We start from the raw sequence: 19,190 nt of genomic DNA on the forward strand, positions 1-19,190 counted from the left end.
AAATGAGAACCCGACAGAGTACCAAGGCATATGGGGCACATTTAGACAATATATTGCTATAGCATGTAAGATATATTAACACAAGTTCAGGTAGCATAATTATGTTGGAGTCCCCTTGTAATCATAATGGAGTATATTTCCCATGTGGGTACTTGCGGCCACTAATATATACTCCCAATATAGTTTAAGCCCAATAGGGCGACTCTAAACACTTATTAGCACCATAGAAGTGTACATAGCAAATGTCGTAAATTTATAAAGTATATTTACCCATCTTAATGTCTTGTAAATGTGTCAGGGCTCATTCCCCAACGCACGTTTCGGAAACAATTTTCCTTTTTCAAGGGGCGTGACTTATGGGGTAAAGTGTCCCTCCCTAAATACTCAGCCTTTCTGATCACTTTGTCAAAAGAGACCAGTACGGATGCTCCTGTTGCGCCTGCGCACCACCGCCGAGCCGCAAGACGCCGAGCACTCAGCATCACCCCTCCCCAGCCGAATCACGTGGGGCGGCCGGCGCCTAGCCGTCACCATGCAACCCAGCACACAAAGGGGTGATGGAGGTGCACGGAGAGAAGCCGGCACGGAAGATCAGTGCGCACGCGCACATAAGCAAACAGTCCCCGGGAACGTATTTGAGCATTAATGCCTAGGCAATTAATCATACGCTACTAGACCAACATAAAGGGCACAGGTATCTTTCAAAGTGAAATCTAAAAAAATGACAAACAGTTGTAGTGGTAAAAGATAAAGTCCATAAGGTGCCTAATAGCGAAGGTCCAAAACATGCTTCTTTTTAACCAGAGGAGGCATACGGGGAAAGTCCGCATAGTGGCTGTGTAGATAGTTGATTCAATATAGAGAGTACATCTTGGAAGGATATATCATACAGATATCAACATGATTAGTCACTATAAAAAAGAGAAAGGAACACAAAGAATTAAAAAATAATAATAATAATAATAATAAAAGTCACGGTTAAAATCATCGGGTGGCAGTGAGGCATGCAGGGGCAGGAGGCAAAAAAGAGGGGGGGGGAATACACATAGTTAATTTTTTAGGAACGACGCAAATCCATGCGATTCGTTAAGACCATGTGGGGACATTGTGCCCAAGATGGTAATCCATCTACATTCTTTTTGGGATAGCAGCCGCTTAATGTCACTCCCACAAATCCCTCCCTGTATATGTTGTATACCTCTAACCATAAATGATTTAGGGTTGCTTTGGTAAAACAGTTTACAGTGTCTTGGTATTGTTTTTACTGTCGTGAGATCTGTGACTGCAGCTGCCGCAAGAATATCACGTACATGCTCGCGCATGCGTATTCTTAATTGGCGCGATGTTAGGCCTATATATATTTTTTGGCAACAAATAGCGTAATATATTACTTGACTGCAGTGAATATTCATTTATCTTTAGCAGCGGCCACAGGCTTTAGCCTTAGCAGCTGGCTCATGCCTCCTGTGACCCGCTGCTCCACTGCCGCTCTCCATCCATCTTGTGAGACCCTCACTTGAGAATAAGCCAAGTGGGGCTTTTTCACCATAAAAATGAACTGAAAAACTCGACTTATACTCAAGTATATACGGTAATTAAATATTAGCACAAGTTCACACATTCAGTATTTGGTCAGTATTTTAAATCAGTATTTGTAAGCCAAAACCAGGAGTGGGTGAGAAAGGCAGAAGTGGTGCATATGTTTCTATTATACTTTTCATCTGATTGTTCCACTCCTGGTTTTGGCTACAAATACTGATGTAAAATACTGACCAAATACTGAATATGTGAACATGGCCTTAGGGATCATTCTGATGTTAATTTATTTGGTGTTCGAGAAAAACGGACCAAGTTTCATCAGTGATTTTCATCAGAGTTTCATCAGTTTCTTTCACTGATGAGAAAAAAAAAGTTCCTCTACTTTCTCTGATCAGTCAGTGAAAAATGGACAGCACACAGATAGCATCAGAATGCTGTCCAATTCTTTCACGGGCCCATACATTTTAATTGCCAAATTTGATCCAACAATTCGAATCAATATCGGGCATGGACCACTTGGTCTGCAAAAAATCACTGACACGTGAACATTCCCATAGACTATAACAGGCACATGTGCTATCCATGAAAAACACGGATAGCATATTTACCAGAAAAACTGACTTTTGATTGAGCCCTAAGTGGCAGTATTGAATTTAAGCACTAAATTGCTGGATCCATAGATAAAGCAATTACGCTACCAATGTGTATGCGGTTTATAAAAAGGCCCATTTACAAAGGGCATTCCAGGTATCGAGGGTGAGCACTTGTAGGATTTGCTTGATAATATTTATATATAAACTAGGACATTTTGTATGGAGTATGAGTAAATAAGTCAAAGGTTGATGCCTGTGATTGCCATGCAATCGAAAGTATAAATCTGGAAGGTTATCACATACAGTAGGTACCACAATAGAAATAAAATCTCGGGGGATGTGTAAAAACAAACAGAGGTCAGTAAAAGCAATAAGCTGTCAAGGAAATGCCTCACAAAGCAATAACAGTCACATACCCTTTGGAACATCCTGTGTTCTATCTTTTCCATTGTTCTCCTTGTACAATATACAGCTCTGGCAAAAATTAAGAGACCACCGCAAAATGTTCAAGGTGTATGATTTTTCTCTTTACATGTATATTTTTGAGTAAAATGTAAATTGTTCATTTATTCTATAAACTTCTGACAACATGTCTCAGAAGTTCCAAGTAATAAATTTTGTATTTTGTTCTGACAAAGAAAAATGGTAAAAAAACAACAACAGGGCTTTCAGACTTCAAATAATGCAAAGAAAACAAGTTCATAATCATATAGAAACAACAATACTAATGTTTTAACCCAGGAAGAGTTCAGAAATCAATATTTTGTGGAATAACCATGATTTTTAATCACAGCTTTCATGCGTCTTGGCATGCTTTCCACCAGTCGTTCACACTGCGTCTGGCGCAAAAATGTAAGCAGTTCTTCTTTGTTTGATGGCTTGTGACTGTCCATCATCCTCTTGATTATATTCCAGAGGTCTTCAATGGGGTTTAGGTCTGGAGATTGGGCTGTCCATGACAGGGTTTTGATGTGGTGGTCTCTTAATTTTTGCCAGAGCTGTATTTTATGCCCCTCCCCCAACAGTGGGCTGACCTACGCACATGCCAGGAAGGACCTGCAAAGCAGTAAAGTTTAGAGAACTTTCTGGAAGTTAAAGAATCCCCAATAAGTAGTGAAAAGGCAAAGTACAGCAGCGTAGCTACCAGGTGGGCCGTGGGTGTGGTCACCCCGGGCCCGCCACTCACAGAGGCCCACCTAGAGCTAAGCTACCCTTAACTTCATCAGCGTGCACAGCCCGCCGATATAGTTAAGCACCATGGTAGAGCAGGGAGACACGATCTCTCCCTGCACTACCGCGGTCAGTGGCCGGGGAGAGGCAGAGGAGCATATGCCCCCCTGGGTCCTGGGACGGTCCTGTTGACACCTCCTTGTCTTGCAGTGGACACCGTGACATATGATACTGGGCACATATCTAGTTTGGTATACCTGACTGCAGGTCACTGACTACCTACACTCTGGGCTACATCCTTAAGCTGATCTTTGGCTACTGTTTGTGTTCTACTCACACTAGCATCTAAAAATTAACCGTAGCACACTGATGAAGGTCTATCACGACCGAAATGTTTGTAACTAGTGGCTACTGTATGTATTAAATTTTGATTTTTGCACCAAAAATCCCTGAGTGTGCCCGGTATTTGATACTTAACTTTAAGGTTTGGGAACCTACTGTGTGGCACCTCCTAGTTTGGCTGTGCTAACATTTATTCTTATATCCAGTATAATGCAAACAAGCCCACTTTGCACTCTGAGTGGGGGTGTCTGCTGCAGAGAAGTCAGGATCACGGCCGGGGTGCTGCTTCTTCCATTCAGAGAGGAGCAAGATACTAACAGGACACAGTGCTGTAAGTAAGAGCTCACACTTCTGCCTTTACTCGCAGGCATACCTCCCAACTTTTGAAGAAGGCAAAGAAAGACAAAGTTTGCGGCGGATGCAGCAGCAAATTTTAGGCCACACCTCTGGCTACACCCATTTCACAACTAGTCACACCCATATCCACGCCCCAACCACACCCATTTAGCACTGCTGATCACACTGTTTCATAAACAATAATTATAAACAAAAAGATATGGCCACACAGTGCTCCATACTGTATGATGGCCACACATGATGCTCAATACTGTATAATGGCTGCACAGTGCTCCATACTGTGTAATGACCACACATGATGCTAAATACAGTATAATGGCCACACATGATGCTCAATACTGTATACTGGCCACACAGTGCTCCATACTGTATAATGACCACACATGATGCTCCATACTGTATAATGGCCACACATGATGCTCAATACTGTGTAATGGCCACACATGATGCTCAATAATGTATAATGGCCACACACGATGCTCCATACTGTATAATGGCCACACATGATGCTCCATACTGTAGTATAATGGCCCCACAGTGCTCCATACTGTATAATGCAACCACAGTGCTCCATACTGTATAAAGGCCACACATGATGCTCCATACTGTATAATGGCCACATATGATGCTCCATAATGTATAATGACCCCACATGAGGCTCCATACTGTATAATGGCCACACAGTGCTCCATACTGTATAATGGCCACAAATGATGCTTCATACTATATAATGGCCACACAGCGCTACCTACTGTATAATGGCCCCACAGTGCTCCATACTGAATAATGGCCACACATGATGCTCCATACTGTATAATGGCCACACAGTGCTGCATGCTGCATAATGGCCCCACAGTGCTCCATGCTGTATAATGGCCAAACATGATGCTCAATACTGTATAATGGCCACACATGATGCTCAATACTGCTTAATGGCCACACATGATGCTCAATACCGTATAACTGTATAACGGCCACACAGTGTTCCATACTGTATAATGGCCCCATAGTGCTCCATACTGTATAATGGCCCACAGTGCTCCATACTGTATAATGGCCGCACATGATGCTCCACACTGTATAATGGCCACATATGATGCTCAATACTGTATAATGGCCCCACATGACGCTCCATACTGTATAATGGCACACATGATGCTCCATACTGTATAATGGCCACACAGTGCTCCATACTGTATAATGGCCACACATGATGCTCCATACTGTATAATGACCACACAGTGCTACATACTGTATAATGGCCCCACAGTGCTCCATACTGTATAATAGCCACACATGATGCTCAATACTATATAATGGCCACACAGTGCTCCATACTGTATAATGACCACACATGATGCTCCATACTGTATAATGGCCACACATGATGCTCCATACTGTATAATGGCCACACATGATGCTCAATACTGTATAATGACCACACATGATGCTCAATACTGTATAATGGCCACACATGATGCTCAATACCATATAACTGTATAACTGCCACACAGTGCTCCATACTGTACAATGGCCCCACAGTGCTCCATACTGTATAATGGCCCCACAGTGCTCCATACTCTATAATGGCCACACATTATGCTCCATACTGTATAATGCCAACATTGATGCTCCATACTGTATAATTGCCCCACATGATGCTCCATACTGCATAATGGCCCCACATGATGCTCCATACTGTATAATGGCCACACATGATGCTCAACACTGTATAATGGCCACACAGTGCTCCATACTGTATAATGCCCACACATGATGCTCCATACTGTATAATGGCCACACATGATGCTCCATACTGTATAGTGGCCCCAAATGATGCTCCATACTGTATAATGGTCACACATGATGCTCAATACTGTATAATGGCCACACAGTGCTCCATATTGTATAATGGCCCCACATGATGCTGTGTGCAGTATAATGGCTCCACATGATGCTTGGTGCAGTATAATGGCCTCACATGATGCTCCATACAGTATAATGGCTCCACATGATGCTGGGTACAGTATAATGGCCCCACATGATGCTGTGAACAGTATAATGGCCTCACATGATGCTCCATACAGTATAATGGCACCACATGATGCTGGGTACAGTATAATGGCCCCACATGATGCGGAGTACAGTATAATGGCCCCACATGATGCTGGGTACAGTATAATGGCCCCACATGATGCTGGGTACACTATAATGGCCCCACATGATGCTGGGCACAGCATAATGGCCCTACATGATGCTGCATACAGTATAATGGCCCCAAATGATGCTCCATACTGTCTAAAGGCCCCACATGATGCTGGGTACAGTATAATGGCCCCAAATGATACTGCAAACAGTAAAATGGCCACATATAGTTACCACACCCCCATCATTGCGTTCTCCCCAACCCCCATCATTGCCTTCTCCATCACTACACACACCTACACACACACACCTCTCACCGCGCTCCCTCGCAGCAGCCGGCAGCTTCCTCGGCACTGAATGATGTCATCAAGCCACACCGCACCGCTGACTGCTCACATCACTACAGCTCCGGTACACGACCGATAAAGACCTCTCTGTGTCTCCTGTGCTAGTCAGTGTCGGAGCGAGGAGCAATATGTGCTCCAAGCAGACACAGCTAGTGATCGCACTAGCAGTTTAAAGCGGAGGTGCATTTGGTCTGAGGCCAGGAAAAGGAGGATCCCGGCCGGGACAGCGTGACTGAGTCTCAAAATCGGGACTGTCCCACTGGATCCGGGACGGTTGGGAGTTATGCACACACGACTCCGCTCCATACACACATGGCCAGCTCCACTCTATACACCTTGTACACACACAGCTCCACTCAGTACACCTCATAGACACACACAACTCTGCTCCGTACACCTTACACACACAGCTCTGCTCCATACACCTCATACACACGCAGATCTACTCCGTACACATTGTACACATGCAGCTCCACTCCGTACACCTCGTACACACGCGGCTCCGCTCCATACACCTCGTACACACACGACTCTGCTCTGTACACCTTGCACACACACGACTCTGCACCATACACCTTGTACAAATGTGACTCTGCTCTGTACACCTCGTACACACACATGACTCCGCTCCATACACCTTGCACACACGGCTCTACTCCCTACACCTCGTACACACACGGCTCTGCTCCATACACCTCATACACATGTGGCTTTACTCTGTACACCTCGCACACATGCGCCTCCACTTCATACACCTCATGCACATGCGGCTCTGCTCCGTACACCTCGTACACACACGGCTGCACTCCGTACACCTCGTACACATGCGGCTCTGCTCTGTACACCTTGTACACATGCGGCTGCGCTCCGCACACCTCGTACACACCCGGCTCTGCTCCATACACCTCGTACACACACGACTCCACTCCATACACCTCGTACACACACGGCTCCGCTCCATACACCTCATACACATGTGGCTTTACTCTGTACACCTCGCACACATGCGCCTCCACTCCATACACCTCATGCACATACGGCTCTGCTCCGTACACCTCGTACACACACGGCTGCACTCTGTACACCTCGTACACATGTGGCTCTGCTCTGTACACCTTGTACACATGCGGCTGCGCTCCGCACACCTCGTACACACCCGGCTCCGCTCCATACACCTCGTACACACACGACTCCACTCCATACACCTCGTACACACACGGCTCCACTCCGTACATCTTGTACACATATGGCTCTGCTACATCCACACTGTAAACCCCTCCTGACGCCACACATAAACTTACCATCATCCAGCACCATGACAGCACAGCAGATTCCTGCATACACGGAGGCCCCTGATCATGTGACCCCTGACTCCTCCCCTCCTGTGACCTCATCATAGGTCCTGTGGATACAGAGCAGCCATATATGTGGTGTGTGGCTCTGTGGGGGGAGGGATGAGGCTCACATTGCAGTGCGAGTAAAGTAAGATCCCGGCCATGACAGCAGGGCAGATTCTCAAAATCGTGACTGTCCCGCTGGATCTGGGACGGTTGGGAGGTATGCTCACTGGCAGTGTCTGCACTGTGCAGGGAGACGGTGGCAGGATGCTGCTTGCCCCCTGATAAGACCCAGCCTTGTGCTGTATCTGCAGTCTCTTTCTGAGACACAGTAGATTAATGGCTGCTGCTTGAACTGTTACACAGATCTGGTCACTGTCAGTGCGGGCCACCCGAGCATTACCTGATCTACAAAATACTTCAGAGCAGCAGCCATAAATCTCATGGTTCCTCAGATAGAGAGACAAGACTGGTCGGTAATGTGCACTAATAGACGTGACCCTGGCTGCAGAACCCTACAGAGGATACATGTCACTCTCCTATATATATATATATATATATATATATATATATATATATATATATATATATATATAGTGATGCAGTCCTATAGCCAGGGTCCTATCAGACCAGTGTTTGTGTGATCTCATATCAGTAAATCCAAGATGATAAACACGAAAGACCCCATTGTAAGACCTTTTATTAAAATAAAAGTTGAGGCTGAATATATATGATAAATAGCCAGACAGAAGAAAAAAGAAACAGCAAGTAAGTGCATATAGAAAGTCACATATGGGTGCGGGCCACTGAACATATACTCTGTCTAGACAACAAAACCCCAAAGGGGAGAAGGGAAAAAGAGAAGAATAGACGAGGCATGGGGTGCACTTTTTTCTTCAGATTGGTAATATTCTACCTCCCTCTCTTTCTTCTGGTTCCCTCCTTTCTGTTTCCCTCATTGGTGTTTTGTCCATTCATTCAGGGAGCTATTCCCATACACTGGCCTCTATTCAAACCCACTATCTGTTTCTATTTTCTTCTATTTAGCTCTTTGCCATATATATCAGAGCTGTGCAAAAAGCAGCCCACAGAAAGGGGACAGACAGAGACCAGAATTTAAGGAGTGGGAGCTATTGCAGGGTCCATTATACAGCATGGGAGATAATGTGGGGGTCATTATACAGTGTGGGAGATAATGCAAGGGCCGTTATACAGTTTGGAGAATGCTGTCGGGCCATCATACAGTGTGGGAGCTACTGTGGAGGCCTGTAAAGAGTTTGATGCTACTGTGAGGGCACAAAGGAGACATTTTATAATGTAAGGGGCACAGTGATGCATTATGAGGAGCATTGCTTGTGTGCCACACAGCAGGTGCAGTAACAGGACACATACAGCAGCAGCGGCTGAGTATTGGGGTATCAGCAGGATGAGGAGTTTGTGAAGGTTGGAGATAGATGGGAACAGTGCAAGAAATATGAAAAGTCAGATGTGCCTGTGTTGTAATCTCTGCAGCCAAGTCCTGGCAAACACTAGTTTGGATGTGCCAGTCGTTTTTCTGTCATTTCTATGTTAGCTTACTGACTGCACACTCCTCCCTTCACCATGTGGTTTTTAATTACATCTAATTATACTTGGTTTCGGTCAACCCATACATGTAGGCTTTACTGAGAGAGGTGTCCACATTCACCCATGCATACAGACATTAGCCTTCGGTAATATCCAATAAAAGAAAAAAATCGTCACCGCTGAGACCCAAAGTCTGTACCTCCACCGCTTAATGTCGCTGCTATTGCAACAACTGCCTAAACAAACAAGACCCTCGGGTCCAAAGATCCAAAAATAATGTAAAATCCAATACAAGAAAAAATAGTAATGCACTCACCGGTCTGTTGAAGCAAAAAAAAATCCTTTATTGGGGCATGTGCAGGAGACGACAGGGAGAATGTGGAATAAAAGGACGACGATCGTTTCGCGCTGCTGCGCTTCTACGGGTCCTAACGTTCTCCCTGTCGTCTCCTGCACATGTCCCAATAAAGGATTTTTTTTGCTTCAACAGACTGGTGAGTGCATTCCTATTTTTTCTTGTATTGGATTAGCCTTCGGTAAGTGTTCACATTTGGACAGGGAGGTCAGGGACCCATCAGATTAACGAGACCACCTTGACGATGGTTGATGGGCTCACACTATTTGGCCAAATTCTGTGCAAAGCATCTCAAATATTTTTCCTAATGTTCAAAAAGCCATTTTGCTATTCATATTTCATGTATTTCATATTCGACATGCTTTGGCACGATAGAGTGCAACCTTTTTTTGTATATTGTATAGGGTTGGGATTGGGGTTAGGGGTGTTTTGGGGTTAGGGTTTTGGATTAGGTTGGGATTAGCGTTAGGGGTGTGTTGGGGTTATGGTTGGAGGTAGAATTGGGGGGTTTCCACTGTTTAGGTACATCAGGGGGGTCTCCAAACGCGACAGCCAATTTTGCATTCAAAAAGTCAATTGGTGCTCCCTCCCTTCTGAGCTCTGCCATGCACCCAAACAGTGGTTTACCCCCACATATAGGGTATCAGCGTACTCAGGACTGATTGGACAACAACTTTTGGGGTCCAGTTTCTCCTGTTACCCTTGCAAAAATAAAAAAAAATTGGGGGCTAAAAAATCATTTTTGTGGGAAAAAAAAGATTTTTTATTTTCATGGCTCTGCGTCAAACTTCTGTGAAGCACTTGGGAGTTCAAAATGCTCACCACATATCTAGATAAGTTCCTTGGGGGGTCTAGTTTACAAAATAGGGTCACTTGTGGGGGGTTTCTACTGTTTAGGTACATCAGGGGCTCTGAAGATGCAACATGACACTCGCAGACCATTTCATCAAAGTCTGCATTTTAAAACGTCACTACTTCCCTTCCGAGCCCTGATGTGTGCCCAAACAGTGGTCCCCCCCACATATGGGGTATCAGCGTACTCAGAAGAAATTGGACAACAAATTTTGGGGTCCAATTTCTCCTGTTCCCCTTGGGAAAATAAAAAATTGGGGGATAAAAAAATTATTTTTGTGGAAAATATATATATATATTTTCACGACTCTGCATTATAAACTTCTGTGAATCAATTGGGCGTTCAAAGTTCTCACCACACATCTAGATAAGTTCCTTGGGGGTCTAGTTTTCAAAATGGGGTCACTTGTGGGGGGTTTCTACTGTTTAGGTACATCAGGGGCTCTGCAAACGCAACATAACGCCCGCAGACCATTCTATCAAAGTCTGCATTCCAAAACGGCGCACATTCCTTTCCGAGCTCTGCCATGCGCCCAAATAGTGGTCCCCCCACTTATGAGGTATCAGCGTACTCAGGATAAATTGCACAATACATTTTGGGGTCCAATTTCTCCTGTTACCCTTGTGAAGGTAAAAATCTGGGGGTGAAAAGATCATTTTTGTGGAAATAAATATTTTTTTTTATTTTCATTATAAACCTCTGTGAAGCAGTTGGGGGTTCATAGTGCTCACCACACATCTAGATAAGCTCTTTGGGGGGTCTAGTTTATAAAATGGGGTCACTTGTCGGGGGTTTCTACTGTTTAGGTACATCAGCGGCTCTGCAAATGCAACTTGACTCCCGCAGATCATTCCATCAAAGTCTGCATTTAAAAACGTTACTACTTCCCTTCCGAACCCCAATGTGTGCCCAAACAGTGGTCTCCCCCCACATTTGGGGTATAAGCATACTCAGGACAAACTGGACAACAAATTTTGGCATCCAATTTCTCCTGTTACCCTTGAGAAAACAACAATTTGCGAGCTAAAATATCATTTTTGAGGGAAAAAAAAGGATTTTTTATTTTCATAGCTCTACGTTATAAATTTCTGTGAAGCACTTGGGGGTTCAAAGTGCTCACCACACATCTAGATAAGTTCCTTAATGGGTTTAGTTTCCAAAATGGGGTCACTTGTGGGGGGTCTCCACTGTTTAGTCACATCAGGGGCTCTCCAAATGCGACATGGCGTCCGATCTCAATTCCAGCCAATTCTGTATTGAAAAAGTCAAACAGAACTCCTTCTCTTCCAAGCTCTGCCATGCGCCCAAACTGTGGTTTACCCCCACATATGGAGTATCGGTGTACTCAGGACTAATTTCACAACAACTTTTCGGGTCTAATTTCTCCTGCTACCCTTGGGAAAATAAAGATTTGGGGGCTAAAAGATCATTTTTGTCGAAAAAATGCGATTTTTTATTTTCAAGGCTCAGGAGAAATTGCACAACAACTTTCATGGTCTAATTTCTCCTGTTACCCTTGTGAAAATAAGAATTTGTGGGTGAAAAGAACATTTTTGTGTAAAAAAAGCGATTTTTTAAATTTTCACGGCTCTACGTTATAAACTTCTGTGAAGCACTTGGGGGTTCAAAGTGCTCACCACACATCTAGATAAGTTCAATAAAGGGTCTAGTTTCCAAAATGGTGTCACTTGTGGGGGGTTTCCACTGTTTAGGGACATCAGGGGCTCTCCAAACGTGACATGGTGTCCGATCTCAATTCCAGCCAATTCTGCATTGAAAAAGTCAAACGGCGCTCCTTCACTTCCAAGCCCTGCCGTGCACCCAAACAGTGGTTTACCCCCACATATGGGTATCGGCGTATTCAGGAGAAATTGCACTACAAATTTTGTGGTTCATTTTCTCTTTTTACACTTGTGAAAATAAAAAAAATTGGTTCTGAATTAAAATGTTTGCAAAAAAATTAAATGTTCATTTTTTCCTTCCACATTGTTTCAGTTGCTGTGAAGCACGTCAAGGGTTAATAAACTTCTTGAATGTGGTTTTGAGCAACTTGAGGGGTGTAGTTTTTAGAATGGTGTCAAGTTTGGGTATTTTCTGTCATGTACACCCCTCAAAGTGACTTTAAACGTGAGGTGGTCCCTTAAAAAAATGGTTTTGTAAATTTTGTTGTAAAAATGAGAAATCGCTGGTCAACCCTTATAACTTCCTAACAAAAATAATTTTGTTTCCAAAATTGTGCTGATGTAAAGTAGACATGTGGGAAATGTTATTTATTAACTATTTTTAGTCACCTATCTCTCTGATTTAAGGGCATAAAAATACGTTTGAAAATTGCAAAATTTAAAAAATTTTCGCCATATTTCCATTTTTTCATAAATAATTGCAAGTAATATCAAAGAAATGTTACCACTAACATGAAGTACAATATGTCACAAAAAAAAACAATCTTAGAATCAGCGGGATCAGTTAAAGCGTTCCAGAGTTATAACCTCATAAAGTGACAGTGGTCAGAATTGTAAAAATTGGCTCGGTCATTAAGTACCAAATTGGCTCTGTCACTAAGGGGTTAAATTGAAATATGTTCTTCTAGAGAAATAATCGTCTTAAAGAAGATGGCCAGTATGAATGGTATATGAATGGCGTGAAATGTTGTCCAGATACAGGGATAGTCTTCTAGGAAATGTAACAAAAAAGAAATATGTGTGAATATAAAAGAGAATTCTCAGTTTCAACATGATTGAAATGAGCTAATTTCTAAACCTTTGCACCATTATAAGGAGTGGCAGATTTCTTGCATAAGTCATCACTCCCTGATTAGAAGATAGCTGACAGTCAGAACCTCACCACATTCTCACAATAGAACTACACTTGCAGGAAACACTTCCCCATTTCAGAGAATTACAGTGGTTTCCAACAGTCCAAACCAAATTGGAAAATTAAAGGGAACCTGTCACCTGAATTTGGCGGGACCGGTTTTTGGTCATATGGGCGGAGTTTTCGGGTGTTTGATTCGCCCTTTCCTTACCCGCTGGCTGCATGCTGGCCGCAATATTGGATTGAAGTTCATTCTTTGTCCTCCGTAGTACACGCCTGCGCAAGGCAAGATTGTCATGGTTTCAGTAACCAAGAGCGGCATCTGGAACAGCGCTCCATCACTGATTGACAGCTCGCTTAGCATTGGGATCAGCTGTCAGTCAGTGCTGGGGTGCAGTTACAACCACTGCTCTCTACACACAGAGCGGTGACTGAAATGGTGGTGACATCATCCCCCTGAATTGAAGCCGATTGCTGTCGGCAGGGATAAAATTAATTTCCTCCTGGCAGAGGGGCTTTCAGTGCCAGCACCACACATTATTAGAGCGCTATTCCCTTTAACGTGTGCACATACCCTAACAAAGCCATTCTCTCTTTTTGTTCCTCAACCCTATTTTTTTATATTACTGCCTTTGTTTCTTTATTTTTCCCTGCCAGTGTGTCCAAAACCTTGATAATAATAATAATGTTTGTTGGAAATTTTGCCTGATTTGAGATAGCAATACAGTATGGTAGCTATGTTTTTGACTATAATGATAAATGGTAATACTGTTTTTTTTTTCTTTATGGCTCAGGCATGGGTGTAATAACCTTGACATAAAGCTACACAGAGCCACGTAGCCCCTATTGTCCATGTCCCTACTGTTTCATACAGAAAGGGCTTTTTCTATTGGTTTCTGCACCAAAAAAGTTGAGGTCTGTTCTTAAGGGTACTATGACATTGCATTCTAGGAATAAGAAAAATCGTGTACCCAGCACCAATAAGCCCCAAAAGAGTAATAATCGTCATTTAAAGGCATTTATGAGAGGCAAATAATGTGAAACTGTATCATTATTATATAAGTGCAAAAAATAGTAAAAACACTTACAAAGGTGGAAAAGTGGGAGAAAGACTACTACACCTGTGCACACCAGTCCATATTATGATAAAAAAATGGACAAAACAATCCACCACATAATCCTGCAATATTAAACACATAAAAGAATTATAAGATATATGTATACAATGAAAACAATAGATGATAAATACACAAACACGTGTATCTCTGCCGGGGATCCCAACATAACCAAGAAACTGTAGGAGAGATGAGCGTAAATAGGGCCTTATCCGAGAAATGCAGTAAGTTTTGGACTCAGTTTAAACTCACCTGTTCAATCTGTTAACAACTCATTGAAAATCAGCTGCAGTGGATCCACAGGTCAGCAAGAGACCATCAGACATCAGATTGTAAATGGAGATAGTGGAGAATTTCCGCGCTGCCGACAGAGTGGAGATGTATATCCCAGCGTAGCACAGTAAGATGGTGGTTTATTTCAATGCGTTTTGAAGTATATAACTTCTTCTTCAGGAGAAACCATAATGATGTAAAAGTACATGCAACTTCGCAATCTACTGCTTATTAAAAATTCTACCAGATCAAGAATGGAGGTTTTTTTTTATTTTATAGTTTACAACTAACTGCCTAGTTTATGGACTACCTCTGCAATCTCTAAGGGGTGGCTAATTTCCTGGGCAAGGTGCACAAGCTTGAAAAATCTTTGCTTTAGAACTTTTACATGCATCTCTGAAGATGTTTGGATCACTGAATCCGGTCAACTTCAGTGTTTCTGATCTACTCGAATGATGCAGACGTGAAGCTGACTATGATAGCATCTTGGATGAGAGCTCAGTTCGGTCTACCAGTGGTCTGAGCTGTCAATCATCAGTAGTGTTCCACAGATATGGAATCCGAGACGTAGTTCTGAAATGTCTTTCTGTTCTTTATTGATAGAATGGTACTTTCCAATATTTTAATATTTCTAATAAAGAATTTTTTTTACTGACGGTTGATCCGAGTTCTGGATTCCTTCTGAATAAGCTTCTGATCTTCTACTTTACAGAAGTTGTCTCGTGAAGTCAATCATTGTCCATATGCTGTGAAGATCATAGAGAGGGTTCTATGTTTTCATTTGTCACTAGAATAAGGTAAAATGTTATGAAGAATACAGGAGCCCTCAGCCAAACAAGTGCCTCTGTTTATGGGAGAGTTGGCTGAGACAACTGTTGGCCGAACTATCGTATGGCTGACAATCATCTAATCTATTCGTCTAATGTTTATACTTATAATGCTCTCACTTCCTACAAATATGACAGTAGATACTCCTTTGAAGATGTTTCCACCAAAAATGTGAAAATGTATATATACAGTATGAGTAAATCAAAAGTTTTGTAATTATGTTTTTTTCATTCAGATACATTTATATTATTTTTTGATCTCGAGACCATTTTTTTATAAAATTGGCAAGAGGAAGTGCAGCCATATTGGTCGTCACCTGAATGTTAGTTTCTTAAAAATTGTTGGTGGAGCTGACACTTTTTTGGTTGAACTAATTCAATGGTGACAACAATTTAGCTATTCCTCTAATGGCCAGTTTTCCGAAGATGGTAACCGGATTTAATATATATATATATACAATATTACAGCTATATGTCCAATATAACATTTATGATAGGAATTCTGTTTTGTGAGTCACACATACCTATCCCAAAATAGTCACTCTGTCGTCACTTTTTGTTTTATTTTAGTAATGGCTTAAGAACCACAGCTATAAAGTTGTAAAATTGTGTCTACGTGCAACATATCATTGCCATATTTTATAATCCAAGAACTTGTTGCATGAGGCTGTTCTGGTTGACTTCTACTGAAAATCACACCCAGACCAATTATAGCAAAACTGCACTTAAATCATGAAATCATGAAAAATTCATGTATAATCACTCTTCTCCCAGTAGCTTATGTCACCACCTGAAGGGTGCTGAAAAATTAGATCTAAGAATTTATTTTGGTGGGTTATTATCCTGGACACCTAATAACAGAATCTTAAAAGGGTTATCCCCACCATCTGAAATGATGTTATATCGTAGGGTTATATCATCACTTTTTGATAGGGGGGATAATAAAATGAGAGGGATCACATTCAGAAACTAAAGAAGCCACAACGATAATGTGCAGAAAAGAAAACAGTGAAGAGGGCACAGTGCTACATCACTGCCGTTGCTTCTTCATTCTCAGAAAAGGCGTTGGAACCACCACAAATCACAAGATGATAATATATCACAGTGCTATAGCATGATTTTCTGATATAGTAATATCTATTAAAAAAAAGGTATATTCTTCCCTTTGGGCAAAGGATCAGTTCCTTCTCTAAGCCTGTATCCAAATTCATATGCCCGGTTAGAAAGGTAAAACGATGCTGTACCCTCCCTGACCGCCAACACCCAAAGTCATACTTTGTTAATCTCACACCAGAGCTTTGCCCTTCTCTGGCAGCTAATGGTTTGGTGTTTTTTTAACAAAATGCTGCAGGGTTGGCAGGTTGTGTTGCTCTGTATGTATGTATCAACAATTATATACTAAGTTTATTTTGAGTCTAAAAACAGCAATTTCAATGTCTCTCCAAAAATGGAAGGGGAGGTTCGGAAACCTGCTGACATTGTTGATATAAATCTGTTAGGACTTGTTTGAGTATGAAGCCTGACCAGTGCTTGACTTATTTTCCTTTGTGGAGCCAGGCTCTGATTCAAGTTGGGAAGAAGAAAAAATGATGATCAGCTCACCTTCCAGTTAGGACTGTTCAATGTGAAAACCACTTGAATTCGTGTAGGATCTCAGGAAGACCTCGTTTGGTCATGAAGTGTAGGGACACACCAGGGTGATATCAAGGTAAGAAATGGGAAAAAGTCTATGCAAACTGGGCTCCTGCATCAATGAAAAGATGTTAAAAAATAATGGTGAGAAAAAATAAAATAATTAAAAAGATTAAGGATCTATAAACCTTTCGGGATAGCAACCCTTATTCACATCTTTGAATAAGTGTTGCTAACCCAAAACATGTAATCCTATGGATCCTTAACCTTTTCTATCCATTTCTTTTTTTCTCACCATATTTTTAATTGCACAGCAAAAGTTGTGTTTTAACATTTTTTTCATTGGAGCTGAAGCTAAGTCCTCCCAGACCTTCTCGCCGATTCATGTTGACCGTAATTTGGGCAGCATGAACTTAATGATGTTTCCTTTAACCCCTTTCTGCCATTAGACGTACTATTGCATCCATGTGGGGTGGGCTTTACTTCCCAAGGACGCAATAGTACGTCATATGCGATCGGCAGCGCTCACGGGGGGAGCGCCGCCGATCGCGGCCGGGTGTCAGCTGTTTATCGCAGCTGACATCCGGCACTATGTGCCAGGAGCGGTCACGGACCGCCCCCGGCACATTAACCCCCGGCACACCGCGATCAAAGATGATCGCGATGTGCCGGCGGTACAGGGAAGCACCGCGCAGGGAGGGGGCTCCCTGCGGGCTTCCCTGAGCCCCCCGCAGCAACGCGATGTGATCGCGTTGCTGCGAGGGTCTCACCTCCCTCCCTGCTCCCTCCAGCCCCGGATCCAAGATGGCCGCGGATCCGGGTCCTGCAGGGAGGGAGGTGGCTTCACAGAGCCTGCTCAGAGCAGGCACTGTGAAGCCGGCAGCGCTGCATGTCAGATCAGTGATCTGACAGAGTGCTGTGCAAACTGTCAGATCACTGATCTGTGATGTCCCCCCCCTGGGACAAAGTAAAAAAGTTAAAAAAAAAAATTTCAAATGTGTAAAAAAAAATAAAAAAAAATATTCCAAAATAATGAAAAAAATATATATATATTATTACCATAAATACATTTCTTTATCTAAATAAAAAAAAAAAACAATAAAAGTACACATATTTAGTATCGCCGCGTCCGTAACGGCCCGACCTATAAAACTGGCCCACTAGTTAACCCCTTCAGTAAACACCGTAAGAAGAAAAAAAAAAACGAGGCAAAAAACAACGCTTTATTATCATACCGCCGAACAAAAAGTGGAATAACACGCGATCAAAAAGACAGATATAAATAACCATGGTACCGCTGAAAACGTCATCTTGTCCCACAAAAAACGAGCCGCCATACAGCATCATCAGCAAAAAAATAAAAAAGTTATAGTCCTGAGAATAAGGCGATGCAAAAATAATTACTTTTTCTATAAAATAGTTTTTATCGTATAAAAGCGCCAAAACATAAAAAAATGATATAAATGAGGTGTCGCTGTAATCGTACTGACCCGAAGAATAAAACTGCTTCATCAATTTTACCAAACGCGGAACGGTATAAACGCCTCCCCCAAAAGAAATTCATGAATAGCTGGTTTTTGGTCATTCTGCCTCACAAAAATCGGAATAAAAAGCGATCAAAAAATGTCACGTGCCCGAAAATGTTACCAATAAAAACATCAACTCGTCCCGCAAAAAACAAGACCTCAAATGACTCTGTGGACCAAAATATAGAAAAATTATAGCTCTCAAAATGTGGTAACGCAAAAAATATTTTTTGCAATAAAAAGCGTCTTTCAGTGTGTGACGGCTGCCAATCATAAAAATCTGCTAAAAAACCCGCTATAAAAGTAAATCAAACCCCCCTTCATCACCCCCTTAGTTAGGGAAAAATTAAAAAAATGTATTTATTTCCATTTTCCCATTAGGGCTAGGGTTAGAGTTAG

This window comes from Ranitomeya imitator, chromosome 7 (genome assembly GCF_032444005.1).
Source record: "Ranitomeya imitator isolate aRanImi1 chromosome 7, aRanImi1.pri, whole genome shotgun sequence".
NCBI classification, from domain to species: Eukaryota; Metazoa; Chordata; class Amphibia; order Anura; family Dendrobatidae; genus Ranitomeya; species Ranitomeya imitator.